Source organism: Myotis myotis, unplaced genomic scaffold (genome assembly GCF_014108235.1).
Source record: "Myotis myotis isolate mMyoMyo1 unplaced genomic scaffold, mMyoMyo1.p scaffold_m19_p_2, whole genome shotgun sequence".
Classification (NCBI taxonomy): domain Eukaryota; kingdom Metazoa; phylum Chordata; class Mammalia; order Chiroptera; family Vespertilionidae; genus Myotis; species Myotis myotis.
The window spans coordinates 47942080-47965744 of NW_023416324.1; the positions used below are offsets into that span (position 1 = coordinate 47942080).

Genomic DNA, 23665 nt, shown 5'->3' on the forward strand with positions numbered 1-23665 from the left:
CTCTACTCTGACAATGAGGATAACCTTGACATGGTAAGTTCACCAACTGCAGCATCTAAGAGAAAAGAAAACCCACCCACCACTTGTGTCAAAACCAACAATATTCTGAGACACCAAAGACTATTTTTTAAAAAGTTGCCACAGGGAGCTCTTCTCACTGATTTTCTAATTTGAGCCTCTCCCAATATCATCGGGGAGAGGGGGCAGGAAGGGAGGATGACAGAACAGGTGTTAATTTCAGGTGACAGATGGGGAAACTGAGGCACAGGCAGGCTAGGTGCCCTGTTGAAGGTCACACTGCTGATCCGTGGAGACTCAGGTCCATAGTCATCATGAGGTCTTGGCGAGAGATCTGGTCCAACACCCTTATTTTGTAGAGGAACCACCCTGCATCCAGAAAGGGGCGGTGACTGGCCCAGGGTGATTCTGCTTTGGCACAGACCGGCTGTACCTGAGCCACTGGAAAAGGGAGCCTCCCACCTGGTGAGAATGAGGCAGGAGGTAAGGACAGGACTTTGCTCCTTCTCAATGTCTCTAAAGTTGAGCTCTCTAACGTGACAACCACTAGCCACATATCCCTATACAAATTCAAATTGTTTGAAATATATTTTTATTGATTGCAGAGAGGAAGGGAGAGGCAGAGAGAGATAGAAACGTCAATGATGAGAATCATCAATCAGCTGCCTCCTACATGTCCCCTACTGGGGATCGAGCCCATAACCTGGGCATGTGCCCTGACCGGGAATCAAACTGTGACCTCCTGGTTCAGAGGTCAACGCTCAACCACTGAGCAACACGGGCCAAACTTAAATTTTAATTACAATTAAATAAAGCAAAAAAATACTTCTCAGTTAACTAGCCACGTTTCAAGTCCTCGAGAGCCACACGTGGCTGGTGACTACCACACTGGCCAGACTGAGCACTGCCATCACCCCGGGGAGCTCTAGGGCCCAGAGCTGCTCTACAGCACAGGCTTCATGACAGGACGGCGTTGGCGGGAAAGAGCAGTGGGACCTGGAATTGGAATCTCGGGGACAGTAATTAGTTCTATGAACTCAGGCAACTCTCTGAGCCTCAGTTCCCTCATCTGTCAAAAGCAGAAGCTGGGCTCCATGATCACAATGGCCTCTTTTCAACGGCAACCTCTGTAATTCTGTACCTAAAACTCCAGACGGCAGATTCCTGACTTCACCCACTTTTCTTTCCTAGGACTTCCTTGCTGACCCCTTGTCAGATTAGATCTACAGAATGCACGAGGTCTTTAGCTTTTCCTGTAGAAACACAGTCACTGAATGAGAATGAAGTAAGTAGCATCTTTCTCATTATTTCAAGGTTAACATAAGAAACGGCCACAGGACAATCTCTCCAAATATTCCCCAGGAAGAACTTCTGAAGATACTAAGGAACCTATCCCCACTGTCCTTCACATAAGGACCTCCTACATGACCACTTGCTTGGAGTTTAGGGCCAGAACGACAGTGTATTTCTCCAGAAAGTTGATACACTTCCCTTCACCACAGAAGGAAACTACATTGTTCGCTCTGAATTTGGAGTGGGGAGGGGGCACTGGATTCCCAGAGGATGGGATGGCTAAGCGTCAGTCAGTGCCTAAGCGCAGGCCCCACCTCCACCGCACCCAGAACACGGATGGGTCGCTTACAGAGCTCCTGATGGCTTCCGAGGCTGGAGCTCCACACCACTGAATAGACAGGGCGTTCCCCCAAAATGTATACACACTTTAACAGCTGACAGCTCAATTTTGAAAATGAGATGCATTTTAACCCTTTTCGGTCCAACCTCGAGGCTGACTCGACAGACCAGGCGCTAGGAGCAGGTCCAACGTCGAGCAATAAGAACATTAAAAAGTTCAACATTCAATCCTGTCAATTAATTTGGACCAGACTGTTTGAATTCCAAAAATAACATTGGACTTCAAAGGGTTAATAAACACTGCCTTTATAATTATTCAAAGTGTATGTGTGCATTTGGGGGGACACCCTATATATTTTCAGCAGAGGCCACATCTACATCTAACACTTTTTCAAAGTACAGCTAGAATGATAACATGTTTAAGAACTAAATAGTTCAATGACCTTCCCCGTACCCCACACTGCAGAAATATAAACGTGGAGTGCAGTGAGAATAAAAACAACATGAACCTCAAGTCATCGAGCTGAACAGAATCACTTATCCTGGCAGATTTTGCAAAAGACTGGCTTGGGGGGACTTGGGCATCCTCCTCCCCACCTATAGGCCTCTCCAATTAAATTCCAATTAATTAAAACAACAAAGGCAAACATTCATTGAGTGTCTTAGTTCCCTTCATGTCAGGCACAGTTCTAAGCACTTTATGTATTGTAACTTATGCGTCACAGTAACTCCAGGAAGAAGGCGCGTTATCTTCTCCATTCTCCAGGAGACAGAACTGAGGCCTTGAAAGGTTAAGTTCCAGCTTGTTCAAGGTCACACAGTAGCAAGTGGCAGAGCTGGGATTAGTCTCTGTCAGCCAGGGACCTGCTTCCTGCCATCACAGAGCACTGTTTCACCTCATAAAGTAGAAATTTAAAAACACCTTTAGAAAACATTACAATAGCTTGCAAAGTTTTAAAAAATGCTGTATTTGCTAATTAAGTAAACACCCCTTTCAGGCTGCCAACCCCGAGCCCTTCCTGTTTAGAAATTCCGGAGAGCACCAACCCTTTAATTCTGTCACTTTCCCAACAGTTGCTCAAAAGTTCCTCAACATTGTTTTCTGGTGAAATAACCAAAAAGCCTGCATTCAGTGCAACCATCAACTGAAGGCATATTAACCCTTAGTGAAACGGTTCCTACCTATGTCAGCTCCATACTGAGCAAGGGCAAGGCACAGACAATTGAGCAAGGAACTTGATAATCCCAGTGTCGCAGCTGTTGTGAGTCAGTTTAACAACAAATCTGCATGAGCAATTGCTCGGCTCTTCAGAAACAGGGTACCTGCCAGGAAGCAGTTCCACTTCCTCTTCTCTGGACTTTCTGTCCTCACACAGATGCTGACTCTGAAAAACCTCAGGCTTTACTGTGCTTTTATGTTTTATATGCTTATTAGGGCAATCTTCTGAGGACAATAAAAGTCTCTTAAAGGGACTAGAAAATGAACAGTTATTGAGTTAAGTGTGTGTGTGTATTTTAGAACTAGAGGGCTGCTTGGTCTAGTCAGGAGGGCTCAGGTTTCAACTCTGCCTCTGCAACTCATGAGCTGTGCAGCCTTAGGCAAGTGACTAAGCCTCTCTGAGCTGTAGTTTCCCCTTTGGGAAAACGAACTAATTATATACTTTATGGGATCCTGCTGCCTGGTGAAGAGCAGGCACACAAAGAAGTTACTTCCCTCTCACCCTCATCATCAAAGTTGTAAAAAGTGAAGCTAGTTTGAAAACCAGGTTGCATTCTTGACATTTCATTTTTATTCGGTTTATGACCATAAGAGTTCCCCAGGGACTCTCACTTTCAGATGTTTCTGGAAAGTGTTACCATACAGAAGGCTTCTAGCTCTCAAGGGAAAATCTTGGTGAAGCAGACATTCAATCCAAACAAAATCTTGCCAAAAAAAAAAAAAAAAGTATTTGTATCCAGCAAAATAAATAATTCCACGAATGTGAATTTTGCATGTCACCTTCCCTCACAATGTTTCCTTTACTGTCTGATAAAAATAAAATATTCTATTGGACATAGAACAAAATGAACACTGACCACTAAAACCATTTCTAGTAAAAATTCAAGAGCCTAACAGACCCCTCGAAAACAATACTTGGCTCTTAGGCTCCATAGGACTGACCTGGCCATACGTGACACTATGTCACAGAATCCCAATTCAGCTTTCTCAAGAAAACTGTCCAGGAGATGGTACGACTTGCCACAGAGAGAGGGGCCTTGGCCAGGGGGGCCCCCTTCCCACACATGCAGCTTGTCCCCAGAGTTACACGATGGGTGAGTGTCAAAATGGGAACAGTGACACTCCCTTCAAGGACACTCCTGTTTGTTTTTTTCACCTTACAGGAAACACCAATAATGTGTTCCCAAGTAGAAGAGCTGGGTTAGACAGCCTAAAGGTAGGGTTCAGTGTCTTTCAAGGAAGGGGCTCTGTGAGCTGCAGGCAGACAGGATTTGTGCTCAAAAGGCTGCTCCTAGACCCCATAAACACATGGGGAAAATGAGCCAGAATCCATAGGACTCATCGGCAGCCAAGATCTGCACTGCAGAGACTCCGAGGTAACTGGGCAGCAAGAAGGCCACCCTCCCAGCACGCCCCACCCTTGGCTGGGATCTTGAATGGCCTGGGAGCTTCCTGAGAGATGCTGCCCTCTGGGCCCCACGCCAGAGGGGCTGACTTCACAGGCCTGGGGTGCAGCCAGGCCTTCGGGGTTTTCAAAAATCACTCCCCAGCTGACTCTAATGTGCAGATGAGTTTCTAAACCACTACCTTGGTCTGTTATCAAGGCTGCCTGGGCCACTAAATTCTATTCCCTTTAAGAAATGTTTTGTTTTTTTTTCTAATAAAAGATTTTTAAAAAGATACAAAGTCCTAAATTTTAAACTTTTCTCGGGGAGAAAGTTTGAGGTCAGAGTCCTTGGTGTGCCCTGCCCCTTAATAAATGAGTAGAACACAGAATATATTCCTGAATGTAAAGGCTATCTACCCTCTTTCAAAGAGGGTGGGAAGGAAAATACATCAAGACATTTCTGGAGGGAAAAGAAGTCCAAGGAACAGCTTCACTGCCCTTTGGATCTCTTTACAAGAGCTTCCTTAAGTCTCCAACCTTCACTGGGTGGCTCCTTGTCCACTCACTGAGCCCAACAGTCTTCATTATAAATTATTCACTCTTAGGTAAGGTCCTCCCTCCTCCCTCCATTCTCTTGAGGCCTCCTGCCTCCAGCTCAGGCTGCCTCTGTCCCCACCTGCACCTCAGGTTTCCAGGTGGGCCCTCATCAAGGAGGGTGTGACCTATAAATACCAGTGGGGCAGCAGAGGGTGAGATGGGTGGGGAGAGGGTGTGTCACAAGGTTTCTCCAAGTCTGGTTCCTGCCCACTCAGCCATTCTGGTATAGGCGGGGCTGGGTGATAAGAGGTTCAGAGCCCAGCCGGCACCCAGATAGACCCCCAACTCACAGGGTGCATTGGACAAGGCTGCACAAAACAGGAAAACAAGAGGCGTGAGGTTCTGCTCTCACCTCTGCCATTTGCTAGCTCCATGCCCTTGGATAAGTAACAGAAACTGTCTAGAAAGAGCCTCAGTTTCTCCATCTGTAAAATGGAAAAAAAATGTTTGACCAGCGTTTTAGTCCATTCGGGCTGCTATCACAAAAATACCATGGACTGGGTGAGTTAAACAACAAACAGGTATTTCTCACAGTCACGGAGCTGGAAGTCCAAGATCAAGACACCGGCAGACTCAGTAGGAGCCTGCTTCTGGGTTCAAGGTGGCTGATTTCTGTGTCCTCACAGGGTGGACGAGGCAAGACCGGTCTCAAGGGCCCTGTTATAAGGACAGTCGTCCTATTCATGAGATCCCCACTCACTTCCCAAAGGCCTCACCTCCTAACACCCTTCTATTCGAGGTTAGCATCTCAACACATGAATTTGGAGGAACATAAACATTCAGTCCGTGACAACCAGACTCCTCACAAAGCTTTCTCAAAAGTGCTCAAAGTTGGATTACTTTAATAAAATATAAATTCTCTAAACATTGAGTGTTCTCTGCACTGGACACTGCCCATCACTGGCAATATAATGATGAAAGAAGGTCACGGACTCCAAGGGACACAATATATTCTGGAGGGCAGCCAGAAATATGGCAGGTAAAACTGTACAATTTGGTGTGATAATTGGTTGAACAGCATACCCCTGGAAACCCAGACATGGGGAAATCTAAAGAGGTCCAGTGATGGGGGTAAAGAAGAGATTAAAAAGGTGCCAGCAATTGTAATATCCCCTAACATTTATGGAGCTGTAGATGTCAGGCACTGTTCTAGACCCATCTATACTAATAAAAAGGTAATATGCTAATTAGACCAGACATCTTCCAGACGTCTTTTCAGACAAAGCCACGGTGGTGGGGGCCGAGGGAGAGGTGATTACGGGCAATCAGGCTGGCAGGGGAGAGTGGTTGGGGGGACAATCAAGCTGGCAGGGGAGATCAGTTAGGGGGTGATCAGGCCAGCAGGGGAGAGCAGTTAGGGGATGATCAGGCCAGCAGGCAGAGGTGATTAGGGGTGATCAGCCAGGCAGGCAAGCAGTTAGGAGCCAGCGGTCCCGGATTGCGAGAGGGTGCAGGCCGGGCTGAGGGGAGCCTCCCTCCCCCCCCATGCACGAATTTCGTGCACTGGGCCTCTAGTGTGTATATAATAATTTCAGGTGAGCCTCAAAATAGCCTTGTGAGATACTGTTATCCCCATTTTTACAGAGGAGGACTCTGAAATTCAGAGAGTACTATGGTCTTGAATGGGTGTGTCCTCTCAAAATTCATGTTGAAATCCTAAACCCAACTGTGATGGTAGTAGGAGATGAGGCCTTTGGGAGTTGATTAGGTCATGAGAGTGGAGCCTTCATGAGTAAGATTAGTGCCTTTATACAAGAGACCGCACAGAGCTCCTCACCTTGCCCAGGTAAGAACTCAGTGAGAAGACAAGACAGTTGTTTAGGAACCATAAAGGGGGCTCTCATCAGACACTGAACCTACAGTGTCATGATCTTGGACTGCCCAGCCTCCAGAAGTGGAGACACAAATTGCTATCACTGATATGTCACTCTGTCTGTGGTATTCTGTTATGTGGCCTGAATGGAATAAAACAGAGAGGCAGCCACTCACTCAAAGTCACATGGCTGGCAAGTGACACAGCTGGGCTTTGGCCTTAGGCTTGCCCTCAATATCTGGGTCTTCACCTTTTGATGACACTGCATCTACTTTAACTGTGAAACCATTCTGACCTCCCCATGCCCTTGCCCCAGCCAAGGCAAAGCCAGGCACACCTTCCTCTGTACCTCCACACTTCCCTCCGCACGTTGCTGTTTAACACTCGAGCCTACTATCATTACGTGTCTGTCACCCCCATTAGCTTGGTGGCCCTTAAAGGCAGGAACAGAATGCAGCGAGTACCTAGTAAACAGTTGGCATTTAATAAATGATTTCTTAATGGACGAAAGAATGAAATTATGCTAGGTTTCAAAAGACAATCAGGAACTCGCTGGATAGTTTGAGTGAAACTTTCTCAAAAGTGAGGTTGTACCTTAGTCAGCCTATGTCCCAGAGTCTGGCACTTATTACAGGTGCTTAATATGAAATAATCTCTAGGCAGAGGAAACGGTGTAACAAAAGTCCAGAGAGATTTAATGTTACATGGTGAGTATGGGTAACCTGGCCAGTGTGAATCAATAGAAAGGTGTGTGGGAACACAGAAATGCTTCCCAAACTATCCATGGTGAAAGATCAGTCAGTTTTCTGGTTTTATTTCCAATTCATCATGGACCAGCACTTTTATGAAATGCAATAAAAGCAAACCGTTAGAAAAATGAAATATAAAATGCAAGTCTAGTGTTTTATTAGATTCAAGAGATGTAAAATGACTGTTTAATTGCTATGAAAATCTCTCACTATCGACTCTCCGTGTGTGCACTTACCTAGCTGCAGATCATTAACAAACAGTTCTGTCTGTAGATCATGCTTTGCACGGCACCGGGAGGGGGAAGGGATGATGTGGGAAGCAGTAGGAAAGATGAGCTCTGGTTGTGCTCTCAAGGACTCTGGGATAATAATGTTTCCTGAGGGCTTTCTGTGTGCCAGGCACTGTCCTAAGTGCTCCACGCATATTAACTCACTTAAATTCCAGAACCTGTGAGGTAGGTGTTATTATCACTCCCATTTCACAGATGGGGAAACTGAGACAGAGCAACCGAATAACTCTTTCAAGATTCCAGAGTTCATAAAAAGCATAGGCGGGCCTTAACCCTGGACAGTGTGAAACTCATCACTAACTATAATGCCTTCAGGCAGCTGGGAGACAGGAAGTGACATTCAGATCTATGTTTTAGAAAAATGACCCTGGGGGCAGTTTGGAGGGCAGAGGTCAGCTAAGAAGCCATGGCGACAATCCAGGTGAGAGGCAGGAAGGGTAAAGAGCAGGCATGTGGGCTAGTTCGGAAGTAGATGTGCAGGCATTGGTGGGGAGTGAGAGGTGTCTGAGCTGGAGGGCGGTGGAGAGCAGGGAGGGGTTCCAGGTGACTCAGGGGTTCAGAGCTGGGCTTCCTGGGGGGATGGAGATGTTTTGCACTGACTTTTTCAGAAGAAGCAGGAAGAAAAGCACGTTTTGATGGGAAGATAATTAGATGGTTTCCAACAATGTCTATCTGAATGGGAAGAGTCTAAGACAGACAATCTGTAGTTGTGTCTTAGGAAAACTCTAGAAACTGTGACCTCAGAGTAGTTTATTGAATTCCAACAACTACTATTTTTACTCCAGTTCTGCTAAACTGCTCTCCTCCGTTTCTCCTTGACCATTTGTCCAGGTTACACTTACAATGGTTTAAAAAGAAGAAATTCCCTACTGCTAAAAATCACACACAATATATAAAAGGGTCTGATCAACAATCCCAATTTTCATTGAGGAGGGAAAGGGGGGTGTTTCCACACCATCACGAATGGACACCAGCTGGGTGTCTAAAATTGAACTCAATTCTGACATTATCTACCGAAAGACACCATCAGATTCTACAGGTTAAGAGATCAGCCCTACAACTTCACCTGTGCTTCTCACCCACCAGCAATAGGTCAGAGGTTCTTCCCAGGACGCCCTCCCTTTGTTTGATTAATTCGCTAGAGTGGCTCAAACTGAGAAAGCTCATTTACTCACTAGATTACCGATTTATTACAAAGGATGTTAAATGAAACAGATGAACATCTAGATGGAAGAGATGCAGAGGGCAAAAAATGGGGAAAGGGCACTGAGTTTCCATGTCCCTGCATCTCCATCTGTTCACCAACCCAGCAGCTTTCTGAACCTCATCCTTTTGGGTTTTCACAGAGGCTTCATTATGTAGGCATGATGGATTAAGCCACCAGCCACTGGTGACTGATTCAAACTCCCACCTTCTCCGTTTCCAGGAAGTCTGAAGAGTGGGGCTGAAAGTTCCAACCTTCTAATCACGGGGTTGGTTTTCCTCGAAAACAGCCCCCATCCTTAGGTGAAGTCCAAAAGTCACCTCATTAACATAAGCAAGATACCTTTATCTCATCACTTAAGAAATTCCAAGGTTTTTAGGAGTTCTGTGCCAGGAAAGGGAGGAAGTTTATATATATAAATATATATATATATATATATATATATATAATCTTAGTATAAATCAAAATATCACAATACTGTTCATAGCTGTCTCCCCATAGTGTAGGTAACTGATAATATCAATGAAAAAAAAGATCATTTTTGTGCTTATTTAAACTGGAGAAAAGATGACAAAACAGGCCCTTAGTATTCAATGAGCTAAACAATTATTAGCAAAGAGTACAAATATGAGTACAAGAGAGACACCTCACAGAGCAATGTCTGTTCTCTGTGTCCCTTCCCCCTCCAAGAGGCTACCTCCTCCAGCCCACACACCTGGTGGACACCTCTTCCTCCTGCACTTCTCACACAGTACCCCCAGGGACTGTGGGACAGGTAACCTGGTGCCACGAAGACCGCTGACTGCAGAGGCAGACAGACCGGGGTTGAGAGCAAGGTGCCACCACCGCTTACTGCCTGCTGTGAGGCAGTGTACACCCTCTCAGAACCTGCTTCCTCACCTGTAAACGTATTCCCTACCTGGAGGGCTACTGCAAGGTGAGAGAAAGTGTATGTGAAGCTCCTAGCACAGTGATGGCGAACCTATGACACGAATGTCAGAGTTGACACGTGAACTCATTTTTTTGGTTGATTTTTCTTTGTTAAATGGCATTTAAATATATAAAATAAATATCAAAAATATAAGTCTTTGTTTTACTATGGTTACAAATATCAAAAAATTTCTATATGTGACACGGCACCAGAGTTAAGTTAGGGTTTTTCAAAATGCTGACACGCCGAGCTCAAAAGGTTCTCCATCACTGGCCTAACACGTGGTATGCAGCTGCCACTCAAGGAGTAACTATCACCCTCGCTGCCATCAAATGAACTGCTGCCACACTGTTTTCTCTCAGGGTTGGCCAAACATATTTAACTGTGAGAATAACTTCAATCGAAATGAAAGGTGATGGGTAGTCTGTGAGCCCTATAATAAGTAATTACAATAACAATAGTTAACACCTGAGCACTTACTATTACCGGGCTGAATGCTTTATCTACAGTAGTAGCTCCTTTATTCCTAAACCCAAGACAAAGATCGTATTTTATCAATTCTAAGAAGCATATTCTGCTCACATTTTAACATCCCTGATATGGGGACAATTCTTTGTGATAGGCAGAATGTCCCCACCCCACAAGATATCTATGTTCTAATCCCTGGAACCTGTGCCTATGTTCTGTAAGGAAGCAAAAGGGACTTCGCAGTGTAATTAAGGTTACAGATCTTAACGCAGGGGGAGTAGCCTGGATGATCCAGGTGGGCCCAATCGAATCAAATGAGCTTTTTTTTTTGTTTGTTTTTTTACAAGAGAGAATTTTCTCTGGCGAGGGAGGTGCAGAAGGGCACCTCAAAGATATTCCAGGCACAAGAAGGACTTATGCTACTGTTGGCTCTGAGATTGTACGGTCCAAGTGCAAGGACCAGGGAGAGGCTTCTAAGAGCTGAAGGTGGCCTCAAGCTGACAGCCAGCAAAGAGGCAGACCTCAGTCCCACAAAGCAAGGAACTGGATTCTACCAACAAGCTAAATGACCCCCGAAAGGATTCTTCCCGAAGATTCCCAGTGCGATTTTGGTTGTGTAAAACCCAGAGCAGAGAAGCCGGCCGAAGGCTGTGAGATAACACACGGGTCTTGTTTTAAGCTGCTACATTTCTGGTGATGCATTACGGCAGCCACAGAAAACTAACACACTCTTACAGTTGATGTGGGTTATAGCTGAATGGGCAATTTTTTCTCTTTGTGGCACACAGAATAATGTCACGTCTCATAATGGATGGCATCTTAGACTTCTTGAAATATGGTGATATTAACTCTATTTTGAAAATGGGCCAAATTATCCGAGAGGTCAGGTGACTTGCCCAGGTGATTTGGGCTGCAAGCGTTAGCTCTAAACCAATGGTTCTCAACCTTGGCTGCACATTAGAATCACCTGGAAATCTTTTTAAAATCCTGATTTCTGGGCCTCATCCTCTGGAAATTCTGTTTCTTTGTTATGGGGTGGGGCCACCACATTAGTAACAAAGAAACAGAATTTCCGGAGGATGAGGCCCAGAAATCAGGATTTTAAAAAGATTCCCAGGTGATTCTAATGTGCAGCCAAGGTTGAGAACCACTGGGCTAGAGCAGTGGTCGGCAAACTCATTAGTCAACAGAGCCAACCATCAACAGTACTTCTTCAAAATAGACTCGCCCAGGCCCAAAACCGACTTCTGCGCATGGGCCACGAAGTTTCAATCGCACTGTACATGCGCGCCCGCACGTGGTATTTTGTGGAAGAGCCACACTCAAGGGACCAAAGAGCTGCATGTGGCTCGCGAGCCGCAGTTTGCCAACCACTGGGCTAGAGAATCCTGCTGACAGGCCAAGGAATGGCTAACATGATTCTCCCCTCACCCCAGCCCCAATCAGGTCCGTGTCTGACATACGATCTCTACAATGTTATCACGAAGACCTGGCCAAGAGCCCAATTTAGCAGTTAAAGAAAAACAAACAGTACGGCATGTTAGGTACCTGTAGTAGCATTCGTCCATCCAGTATGGATGGAGCACTTCAAGGTGCTAGGTCAACATTCTAGATACTGGTGGCAGAGCAACAGACCACGAACCTGTCCAGTGGAGCTGGCACTACAGTGGGGAGAGCAACACTCAGGGACAGGGAAAGAGAAGCACCAGGAGAAACAGTAAGCCCCCAGAGAGCTGAAAAGCAACTCCCACCAAAATCAGGATCCACATACTCAGGAGCCGGCCAGGGAGCACTGGGCCTGGGAGGCCAGGTCCTCCTTTCCGGAGCTAAGTGTAGGCACTCTGAGGAGAGGCTTTCGTTATCACTGTTGTGAAGTTTCGTTGCTGTTGTTGTTTGTTTGTTTTGATGGAGATGTCAGCTAACTTTATGAATTTCTAAACGCAAACAAACAAAAGCACAGTCTATGTCAGTGATGGCGAACCTTCTGAGCTCGGCGTGTCAGCGTTTTGAAAAACCCTAACTTAACTCTGGTGCCGTGTCACGTATAGAAATTTTTTGATATTTGCAACCATAGTAAAACAAAGACTTATATTTTTGATATTTATTTTATATATTTAAATGCCATTTAACGAAGAAAAATCAACCAGAAAAATGAGTTCACATGTCAGCTCTGGCACGCGTGTCATAGGTTCGCCATCACTGGTCCAGGTCCTAACCTGTAAGTTCTCTCTCGATGGATTTCATTTTTAAACAGAGGAAAATTAATGTACATTACACTAGCCTCCCAACAGCTGACTGAAAGAACACCTCAGAAAGAAAGATGATTGTGTGCACCTCCAACTCCACACCTGTTGTTCAAACCCTGACCTTTGGCCGGTCTCCTCGCATTGTACTTTTACTTTCTCTTCTCTTTCACCTTGGAAATGGAGTAAACAGCTCTCTGTGAGATCAAAGGGAGAGAGGAGCCCACTTTAGCAGATTAAAAATGCGGCGTGTGTAACCTTTCCCGAGAGGCATGTAAATGGGAAACTCCACATTTCTTAAGAGATTTTGCAGAAAGTACCATTGGAATTTATATAGTCTCAACCCCTCTCTCTTGTTTTTGTTGGAGAGGGAGAAATTCTAGACTAGAAGATCATCCTCATAAAGGTTTTGGAGAAGCCTCAGTTTAATAATACCATTAGCTGAAAACTATTTATAAATCAGACATTAGCGACTGGCAGAAAACCCTACTTTCCACTTCTCTCAATTTTGCGCTGACAATCTGGCAGCCAACTTCTACCCGTACGCCCAAAAGAGCCATCACATTCTGAAGTCAGGGTTTAAGAGATTTTGACAGCAGTGTAGGCAAGAGTCTTGCTTCAGGAAGAAAGGCCACTAAATGCCCACAGGAGAATCAACAGGTGTGAACAGCACACAAGAAAAGATGTACAAATGGCTCCCAACCCCCACCTACTCATCATTTGAAAATGTTACCAAAGTTACCATTTCCTCCTAAACAGATTAAGAAAAATGAGATGACACACTTCTTGCTGGTGGGGCTGTGGGGAGACAGGCCAGCCAGTAACACATCGCCTGTGGGAGGGCAATATGAGTCAGCCCTTCCAGAGGGGGATAAATGAGCCCTGTGATTCAGCAGCTCACTTCTGGGAATCCGGCTTTTAGGTACACCTGCACAAAGGCAAAATGACTTATTACACCTTTATTTGTTGCAGCGCAGTTTGTAATAGCAAAAGGCTGGAAATACTCCAAAGGCCCAGTAATAGAGATTGGCCAAATAAATTATGGTCCATCCACACAATGGAAGACTATTATGCTGAGAGAGAGAGAGAACAGAGCGAGAGTGAGAGCGAGACTGAGAGAGACCTCAATGTGCTGAGCTGAGACTTCCAGGACATACGGCTAATTTTAGAAAGCAAGGCACAGAAGAGTATTTATAATACATCGGAAGAGTATACATAATACGCTGTCTTTTGTGAAAGGAGGAAGAATAAAAATATATATTCTTATTTGATTGTATTTACAGGTTGCTATGTAGAGAGTGTGGGAAAGGCGTGGCTGAGAGGGGAGCAAGCTGTCTCAGTGTGAACCTTTTGATAGGGCTGTAAGGTTCTTGGGGACAATATAAATATATTGCCTATTTTAAAAAAATGAAGAGGTGGTATAAGCCATTTTTCATACGAGTGTGAAGAACAAGACAAGACCAACTTGGAAGACACAAGGCTACGGAGTTTAGCTCAGGGATCTGGGAAACCTGGGTGAAGGCAGGTGAGTTCTCAAGTCAGTAAATCAGAGGAAGCTGGGTCCAGAGTTCAGGAGGTGAGCAGAGTGAACATGGAGAGTTGATCTCTGCCCTGTTTTATGTTACCTGCTGGGTGTGGGTTGTCCCTGGGCCCTCTGATGTTCATTACAGCCAGGAGGAAGTCACAGACCTGTGGGTGAATGGGAAGCACTAGGGTTGCCTCCTAGGCAGCATGCCAGGAGCATTTATTTGCTCTCTGGATGTGGACAGTAATGGCTGAAGCACACCGCTCATCAAATATTTATGTTAAAAAAAAAAAAGAGGGCAAAGCATGTGCCGGAATAGGAATATTCTGCTTAATTCGACAGAGAAATATTCCTGAAAAGTTGAGACTCCTGGAATTTTGTAAAATCAAATCATACTGTAAATGCAACAGGTTAAGTTTGCAATCTTAAGAAAAACCCTATAGGGAATCCTTGTTAGGGATTGTTATCTTCTGCTATTTCTGTTTTGGGAATCAGAGTTTGCCTGAAGAAAGCTGCATTTAACCAGATTAAATGTGAAAGGCGTTCACCTTCCTATGCCTGTGGGCTTTTCCCATAAGGTGCAGCCTCTCCATGAAACAGTAGAAGACCAAGGTCCGAAGTACAAACCTTCATCCTCAGAACCACTGTCTTAGCAGTTTGACCCACTAAACATGGCTGATCCTACCTGTTGTGCAGATCACCTCCCAGGAGAGGAGCCAGGAGAGGGAAGTTAATTCTGAGAGTAGGTTTTCTAAGGGATCAACCTAAAAGAGAAGGCCTGCAAGAAGCACCAGCTGGCACTGGGGATACGGACACGGATGGACACACACACATTCCCTTTCTTAGTTTTTGGTAGCTTTAGCAACAAGCCTCCCTACTTGTTACCCCCTAACCCAGAAAAGTCTTTTCACACAAGAAGCAGCGCTCATAAGTTCCAAAGGCTTCTAAGGCCACTGTCCGTTGCATCCTGTCCCAAAGGGGAGAGCCCACTGCTGGTCAATAAATAACATGAACCCCTGTGCCCATTCCCAGGAGTCAGCACTGCATTCCCTTCATCAGGTGGACTACAATAGGGGTGCGGGGACCCCGGTATGTGTCAGGCAACACTAAGCATGTTGTTGGCATTCAACCAACAGTCAGCAATGTCAACACCACCCCAAGTGCAAGTCTTAGGAAATGATGAATTGAAGCCTGTCACAGGGACCATGAACCACTGAACGGGCATTCCTAGCCAATACAATCAATTTTACTTTTTTGATTAAAAAAGAACAGTGGCTCATGCACATGGCTGGCACACGCTATAGAGCACATGCTTTATTCCTTCGTTCCACTGGTATTTATTAAGCATCCACATGTGTCAGACTCTGTTGGCTCATGGCATTCAAGGGCTGGAGGGGCTGTGAGAGGCAGTGCGACTGCTGACCACATCACAACTTTGTGTGCGTTAGAGAGGCAACCCCTCCCAGTGGACCTGGCCTCGAGGGCTTTATGGCATCAGAAAGAAGTGTCCCTTCCTCTGGCAGAGGCAGCCTGAGCCAGAACACACGGTTTCCTTAAGAAGATTTATGTTACCACTTGTTCCCTTGGCCAGCACTCTTGGGCAGTGAATACCCTGAACATGGGTTCAAGACAGCCCTGTCAAGAAGTCACAATCCAATCCTTCTGCTCCTTGGCCAGACATCCAACCCTCCCTAACCATTTGTCTAATCAGCCGATCATGACCTTATACACTCATGTGAAGATGGTCTCATGTACCAGCAACAGACTGTTAACTCAAAGGTTTCAGTACAGGTCAGGCACCAAGTCTGCTGGTTTCAACACTTGTCCAATTTGCCCGAGATTCGGGTTGACTAAACTGGTGTGATGGTTTTATATCAATCCTCTTTCCATCCTTAGGTTTATTTAGCTCGTGTTGAGAACTAAACCATGTTCCTTCACAGTAATTTCTCCCTGAAAAGCAGACAAAATTTGAGGTCACTGCAAGCTTGGGGCCTTAGTCAAAGGGTCCCCAGTAGAGCTGAGGGTTTACTATCCAGTGCTCAGGGACATCTTGGCTGGTAATCTGCAGCTAAATAAAAGCCTGATTATTTTACATCAGTATGGGGCACGGCTACAGTGTTTTGGACAGGTTCAAGCCTTGGACTGAGGAGAGGGCACAGTCCTCTCATTGCCACGGGCAAGTCCCAGCTTGGAGGGCAGAGCCTTCCCAGCACAAGTATAGCCAACAGCTATAGTTTGTAAGCTTGAACCTGTTGTCCGAACACGTGATCCCACGTGCCTGAGTGATGTGGGCTTGATATAGTTCAGGTGCATGTAGTTGAGTAGGATTGAAACCCAGGAGAATGTTTGTAAACATCTTGATCACGCCCTTACTTTGCCTCGTGGCATCTGCTATAAAATAAAGACAGGGCTTGTGGGCACTGGCGCTGTCCATCAGAGGGGCAACGTCCCACCGAGACCCAGCTTTCATTCTCATGTCTGTCTTTTCTAAGCCTTTCATTGCCCCCACTCAGGGTCACTGAACCAGGCGGAGCTGGCATGAGTATGCCATGGCTGTGCCAGCTCCCCACACATCAGAAAAGTCAAAATTCCACCCCACAGGGCTCATGCTGGTTGGCATACAGCTATCCCCAGTGGTTCTCAACCTGTGGGTCGCGACCCCTTTGGCAGTCGAACGACCCTTTCACAGGGGTCGCCTAAGACCATCCTGCATATCAGATATTTACATTACGATTCATAACAGAAGCAACATTACAGTTGTGAAGTAGCAACGAAAATAATTTTATGGTTGGGTCACAACATGAGGAACTGTATATAAAGGGCCAGAAGGTTGGGAACCACTGAGCTATCAGAATGAAGGCAACTCTCTATATACAGAATGCAAGCGCAGAGAGGAAGGCTGATTCAGAACCCACTCCAGTGAGCATTTGTGAGGACGCCAACCCAATTCATATCAAAAGTTACGCTTCCTCCTGAGTCAACCAAACGGGATCTACGTCAATTACATGACGTTGACTGCAAGGGGAATGAATGGTAGTCTGTTCCGTAAGAAAGCACACGGGGATGTAAGGCCTCCTATCGCCCTGGCTCAAAGTCACCTGCTTATAATCAGAGAAGGAGGAAAACTGCAAAAGATTGTTAGCCACTGATTTACTAAGAAATTCTTCTTTCAGCTATTAATTCTCCAGCAGAGTTGAAAGTATGAACAGTCTTAAGAGTTTGCAACACCCTGGTTTTTATTATACAGTAATCCTCTGAAATGCAGGCCCATTAAAAGAAGACAAAAACCCTCCCTGTCAGAGGATGGCAACCAGACACTCACAGCTAAGCACTTTTATGACACCCAATAAAGCCTGACATGATGAACCAAACATTTAAGTGACACTAGAAATGATTTTCAAGAGAATAAGTGGAATAATTCAGCCAGAAGTAACCCTCAGTCAAATCACCTCCACTCTCTGCCCGGGATCCAAGCCACCTGCTCATTATTCACCTTTCATTCCTAAAAGAGGAAAAGGGGTGAGGACCTATTGGTATGAGCTGGTTCTAGAATAGGACTTAGCAGGCCAGTTCCTTCATCTGGACTCTCAAGCCCTCTTTGGGAATGCAAGGGAGGAAGAGGCTGATTTCACAGATCACTTCAGGCCTGCTGGGTCTCTGACACAACTCTAGAAATGTCAACATCTACGTCTGAAGAAGGGTGAGACCAACGGAAGGCAATGATAATTCTCAGGCGGATCATCCCAACCCTAAGAGAAGCTGGACGCACCTTCACTTCAGCTCTTAGCACAGTGCTCAGTGAGTGGGGCATGGAGTTGAACAACTTGGGGTCGACTTGTGGTCTGGCCACTGAGGGAGCCAAGGCTTCTCAGCCGAGAAGACTGAGCAAGACCATGTATGTAAAGGGCTTAGACCTGGGCCCAGGATGTAGAAAAGCTCAATAAACGGAGTCACACAATTCTGCCGGAAGTATTTTTTAGCTATCGAACTTTCCTGTTAAATTAAGTGCACTGTGTCTTCTTTGTGACTGTCTGGCAGGCATCTGACATGCTGAAGGTGCTGTGTGCATGCAGCTCGTTAATGCAGTGACAACTTCCATAGTCAAGGTTGTTGGACTAGGTCTGTACACGGAGCCTAATTGCAAACATCTCATAAAAGATAAACCTGCAAACTTCTGAAAGAACCTTTCTTGTACTGCTGAACAGTTCCCACTACCAAGGTTTTGACATTTAACTGCTATGTGGGCTGGTGTTTTTTTCTAAAAGAGTAACAAAATCCTGCTATTTGTAGCTAATAAATCAGAACTTTCACTGAGTAACTGTTACACAAATGGATTACTTTTAATATATACTAGAGGCCCGGTGCACAAATTCCTGCACCAGTGTGGTCCCTCGGCCTGGCCCGCGGGATCGGGCCAAAACAGGCTCTCCCATATCCCCCAAGGGGTTTCGGATTGTGAGAGGGCACCGGCCAGGCCAAGGGACCCCACTGGTGCATGATCAGGGCTAGGGAGGGACGCGGGAGGTTGGCTAGCAGGAGAGGGACCGTGGGAGGGCTCCAGGGCATGTCTGGCCATCTTGCTCAGTCCTGATGGGCCAGACCCCAGCAGCAAACTAACCTACCAGTTGGAGCATCTGCCCCCTGATGGTCAGTGCACATCATAGTGAGCAGTTGAGTGGCCTTAGCATATCACTAGCATATTACGCATTGATTGGTTGAATGGCTGACTGGATGACCAGACACATAGCATATTAGGCTATTATTATATAGGATTCATGCTCATTGGGGAAAATGGAGAGAGAAAAGGGAAAAGCACCAGAATCCCATCACCCATTTGTCTGGATGTTCTTCTAGACTTTCTGTTTATACACACGCTTTTTTAAACCTGGTTGTAATTGTAATAATGCACTATAACTGTGCACACTGCCCTTTCCCTACTTAACCTAGAAAACATGGACTTCATGGATTATTGACTTCTTTTAAGTTTCTAATAAGAAAGGAAAATAAGATTGAGGTCTAGGAGGATTAAATTGTGTCACATTTCACATTTAAAAGATGCAATGACAATTGCCTAAGTATATTCTCTTACTTCATAAGTACTGCTTGGCAGGATTTTTTTAAAAATACTGAGCTTTGTTAGATTTTTGGGAAACACTGAAATTTTGTACAGTTGTTTTTCTGTTACAAAAATAATACATGCTCATTATATAACATTTAGAAAGAAAATCTCAGTAAGTAATAATTTAACAGTAATATTTGTTGAACATAGTCTATGTATCAGGCACTGTTCTGAATGCTTTAGACAGACTGATTCATGACTTCCTCACAACACCTCATTGAAGCACAGAGATATTAAGTAACTTGCCACACTCTACACACCTAGAGGCAGGAGCCAGGAATCCATCACTATGCTACGATGTTCTAGGAGCAAAAAGAATCAATAATTTATTCAGTCAAGTCCTCCACTGCTTCAGAGTACAATGTGATAGGCAAGAAATGATTCATAACTACATTACACCCTTTACAGCTATTTTAAAATATTATAAAGCGCCATCTCTGTGTCCCTGTGGAACAATTAGTAAAATGAGAAGCCATGTGTGGCATGAGCTATGATCCCAGTCAGTGCAATCCTTTGCACCCAATGTACATTAAGAAAAACAACAGGCGCTTATAAAAGGGTTTGTTTTTAAAGATGAAAGCATTTTTTAAAATTTTGCAAATGTTTCAATGATGAGTCGATTTCCTGAATTAACTGAACATGCATTCCCCTGGAAGTTTATAATCAGTCATAAGGCTTTTACAAAACGTTTACTAAACATTCCCAATCAGCCCTAAACACTACTTGTGGCTTATCTATTGGCACTGGACATCGATGCATGAGAAAGTAAATAGCTGGATACCCTTGGGTCACATTTCTTCATATTTTAACTAAAAGTCATACTTGGTTCAAGACAAATACTTCTGTTCCTGGTTTAATTTCCTATACAGGGCTAATACACAGGACTATTTGAAATATAAATTCTCTTTAAATTTAAATATGATGAATGAAATGTTTCTGACTGCCTAGTTCTAAAAAATATTATACATCTGTAACTTCAACACTAAAAGCATACTGAAACTGTTAATCCATTAATCATAATTATTCATATCACTGTGGGAGAAACATGACACACATATGTACACAAATAGCTTACACCTATTTATCTACCTTCCTATCTGTAACATCAGGTGCCGTCTTTGGAATTTAAAATTACACTATCCAGCATTTCCTGAAGGTTCTAGCTGCCATCTCATAATTTATCCAAGAGCCTGCTGCCAAAGTCAGCTGGATCAGAAAATATCTAATAATTTCAGACATTAACTGTGTGTTAGGTGCAAAGTGTTTACCAAAGATTGTTTAATATACTTTCATAAAAACCCTAGAAATAGAGACCACTGTCATCCCCATTTTACAATGCAAACTGAAAAAGGTTAAATAACTGAGATTTGGATTCAGGTCTGTCCGCATAAACCAAAACCCACACCACAAACCACTGTTAAACTGCTTCTCTTCCGAATCAGGCCTCAGAAAAATTTTATTTGACTTCCACAATCTACCTCCCTAGCTTAAGCCTAAGCTTAGGCTGACATATAAAATTAAAAAAAGAAAACAACACACCCAATTACAAATCCAACACAATAAATGACATAATTCTAAATGTGAACTTTCGTTTTTCTTGAGTTTATTTGGGCTAACATTGGTTAATAACATTATATAGGTTTCAGGTGTACAATTCTATAATCCTTCACATCATCTGTATATTGTATTGTGCATTCACCACCCCAAGTCAAGTCTCCTTTCATCACCATTTATCTTCCCCCGGCTCTCCCCCCGCCTGTGAATGTTCTTTTTTTTCTCAGAGGTTTTCAACATAAAAAACAAGAACTAATCTTGAATTAGCTAACCATTTCCTCAAGTGTTTTCACTATGAAGTTCTTAGCTGTCACACCTGACAAACCACTCCTCCTTCAGCAAGTGACAACAACACAAGCCTAACACCTCAAATTTTATTGTTAGGGACCTAGTCTTTCAAACCAGCCTGGAGCATGCTACACAGAAAATTTCTATAATATTCATCTTTTCAGTCTCTTGTGAAGCACAGATGCACATATTTATGTATTTCTACACAAATCTAAATGCTATCGGGGTTCAATACCTAGTGAATTACCTGGGTTAAACACAGTAAAAAATACGACTGCAAAAAAAAAAAAAAAGATATGATGGCATTTTTCATAAGGTTTAAAGTCGCAGTTCTTATGGCCCGGGCAGTATTTCTTTGGATCTAACCCAAGGTTTTATGATGCTAGTTAACTGTTAGGGAACTTAAAGGGACTGAACATTTGATCCTCAAGTCCTTTTATCACTGAAGTCTCTATAAAACGTTTGATTACTTTGAAAAATCATGAGATGTGTGAATCATTTGTGTTTATTGGGAAGGGGACTTGCTAATACATACAATTTGATTTGAAAACACACACACAAAAAACAACACACCAGCTCCTGACTTGAATATGATTGTTTTGGCAATAGTAATACCCAACCCTTCACTCCAGCGCTGCCTGCCTTCCTGGTTCTAGGTGAGGGCCGCCATCCTGGAGGATCTACGGGGAGAGCTGAGAAGCAGCAGCGAAGGTGCAGTACAAGGATTAGCGCTTTAAAAACCACAGCAAACTCCGCTTTTCAAGGAGAGAACACACAGATACAGACCCTGCCTCTGACAACATCCGAAAGATTCATTATAGACAGTCTATTCAGACGAAGCTACAACAGCCCCAGGAAATATAAACAGCGTCCACCCGCAAAGACAACGGGGATAGGCGAGGGGGGCAGGGGGGGGGGGCGGATAACTGATGGGAAGGAAGCTGGTCATGTGAAGTTTCTCCAACTCCACAAGGTCTAATAAATTCCCGGTTTGTTTCCACTCGGAGCAGCCATTAAACGTGCCCTGACACGTGGGTACAGGGGACCTCCCTTTTCTCCGGTTTTGTCCGTTTCCTTCTCTCTGCACTTGTTTGTATACAGACAACCACGCCCGGGGACAGGGGTGACCACAAGATGACAGGCCTCGTCAATTCCTCCCCTTAGATTACCCGATGCCCCAAGTCTGACTCCACGGCAGTGATTTATCGAGAATCACGAGTTCCTTTTCGAAAGTTATGAATGATGTAAGTCAAGTTTACAAGACACAAACGTACGGCGAGGGACAAGTGAGTGTCCGAGACGTGAGCTACAGCGTTTGGAAATTAGCTTTCATTGATATGCCCTAGTTAACACTTAAAAAATAACAAAATGAAAAAAGTAGCCCTGATCCACGCAGTAAGTGTCCGGGCAATACTTTTATTTTTAATCATGCACGATTCATGTCCGAGTCTTGACTTCCCCATGTACCTATCACCTGCCAATACCCTCTCGGGTCACCACCTGCTCGGGGTCCCTGGCGGGAGGTGTGCGCTCCGGGTCTTCCTCTGTGACCGGCCATCTCCCCGCCAGACCCTCCGCGCCCAGCGGGTTCCAGGGCTGCGCACCCGCGGGCGACTCCCCAGAAAGAGCGGAAGAAAGTAGGGAAGAGGGGCGTGGCGCCAGGTCGCCCCCAGACGCTGGCCCTCCTCCCAAACCTGGCACCACCGCCAAGCCTGTGCTGGGAACACGGGAGCCTCCCAGCCCCGACCGCGCTCGGGGCGCACGGCCCGGGGCGGGCGAGGAAGCTAGCGGGGAGACCTTCCCCCGGCTCCCGCCCCCACCCCCAGGCGCCGCTACCCCAGCCCCAACCCGAAGGGCCCCTGGCTCCCCGAGCCTCCGGCTGCGCTGGTCGAGGCGAGCGCGCCGTCGGTCCCCGCTCTAGGCGTCCCTCGCCCTCCCTCCCCCATCCCCTTCTCTGGCGACCAGGGCCCCGACCAGTCCCCGCCCTCCGGGACACTCTTCCCTTCTTCCTCCCTTCCTCCGTCCCCTCCCTCCATCTCGCTTCCCAGCACCGGGAACTCGGAGGCGGCCCCCGAGCTGACCAGCCGACGCCCCGCGCTGCGCCCCTGTCCCCGCGGGGGCCCTACTCACCACCTGCGTCCACCGCCGGGTGCTCCCTCGTCTGCCGGTGGCTGCCCCGCCGCCGCCGCCGGGACTCGGTCTCTAAGGGCTCCTGGAGACGGCTCCGACCTCTCCTCCTCCTCCGTCTTCTTCTCCCGCCCTGGCCCCGCCTCGCTCCGGGTAGGCGGGGCGGACAGCCCGACGGGCGGGGCGGTGGCGGCCAGGACTCCTTCCTGCGGCCCGAGCCCTCCCTCTGCCCCAGACGCCCTGATCGTTCCCGGTTCGGACTCCGACCCCTGTCGCGTCCCGGCGGGCAGAGGGGGGAGGTCCGGAGCTGTGAAACTCCGCCAACATCTGGCCGCTGTGGCCGTTCTCCTTTGTCCTCTCCCGAATTCACGGAAGCCCTGGAGTTCAAGGACTCTCGGGGCCCCCCACTTCGCTGCCTTCCAGGGGGCTGCTCTGACTTCTCCGGAGTTCCTTTCGCGTGCGAACCCCTCGCCAACCCCGATGCCAACAGTCCCCTGGGCC

The 23665-nt window shown here is 45.9% G+C and overlaps 1 protein-coding gene across 4 annotated transcripts in view; it reads right to left on the reverse strand.

Moving 5' to 3' along the window:
- GNG12 (G protein subunit gamma 12) overlaps window positions 1–23322 on the reverse strand; it is a 120173-nt gene extending 96851 nt beyond the window's left edge. Inside the window, exons 1-2 of one of the 4 annotated variants that reach the window (XM_036351832.1) lie at window positions 23168–23314; window positions 14177–14240 (exon numbers count right to left, since the gene is read on the reverse strand). The gene's annotated coding sequence lies outside the window, so the exon portion shown is untranslated. Of the gene's footprint in view, window positions 1–14176; window positions 14241–23167 lie in introns of all 4 variants that reach the window. The other 3 variants (XM_036351833.1, XM_036351829.1, XM_036351831.1) reach the window with 3 other exon arrangements.
- Between the last annotated feature and the right edge of the window lie 343 nt (window positions 23323–23665).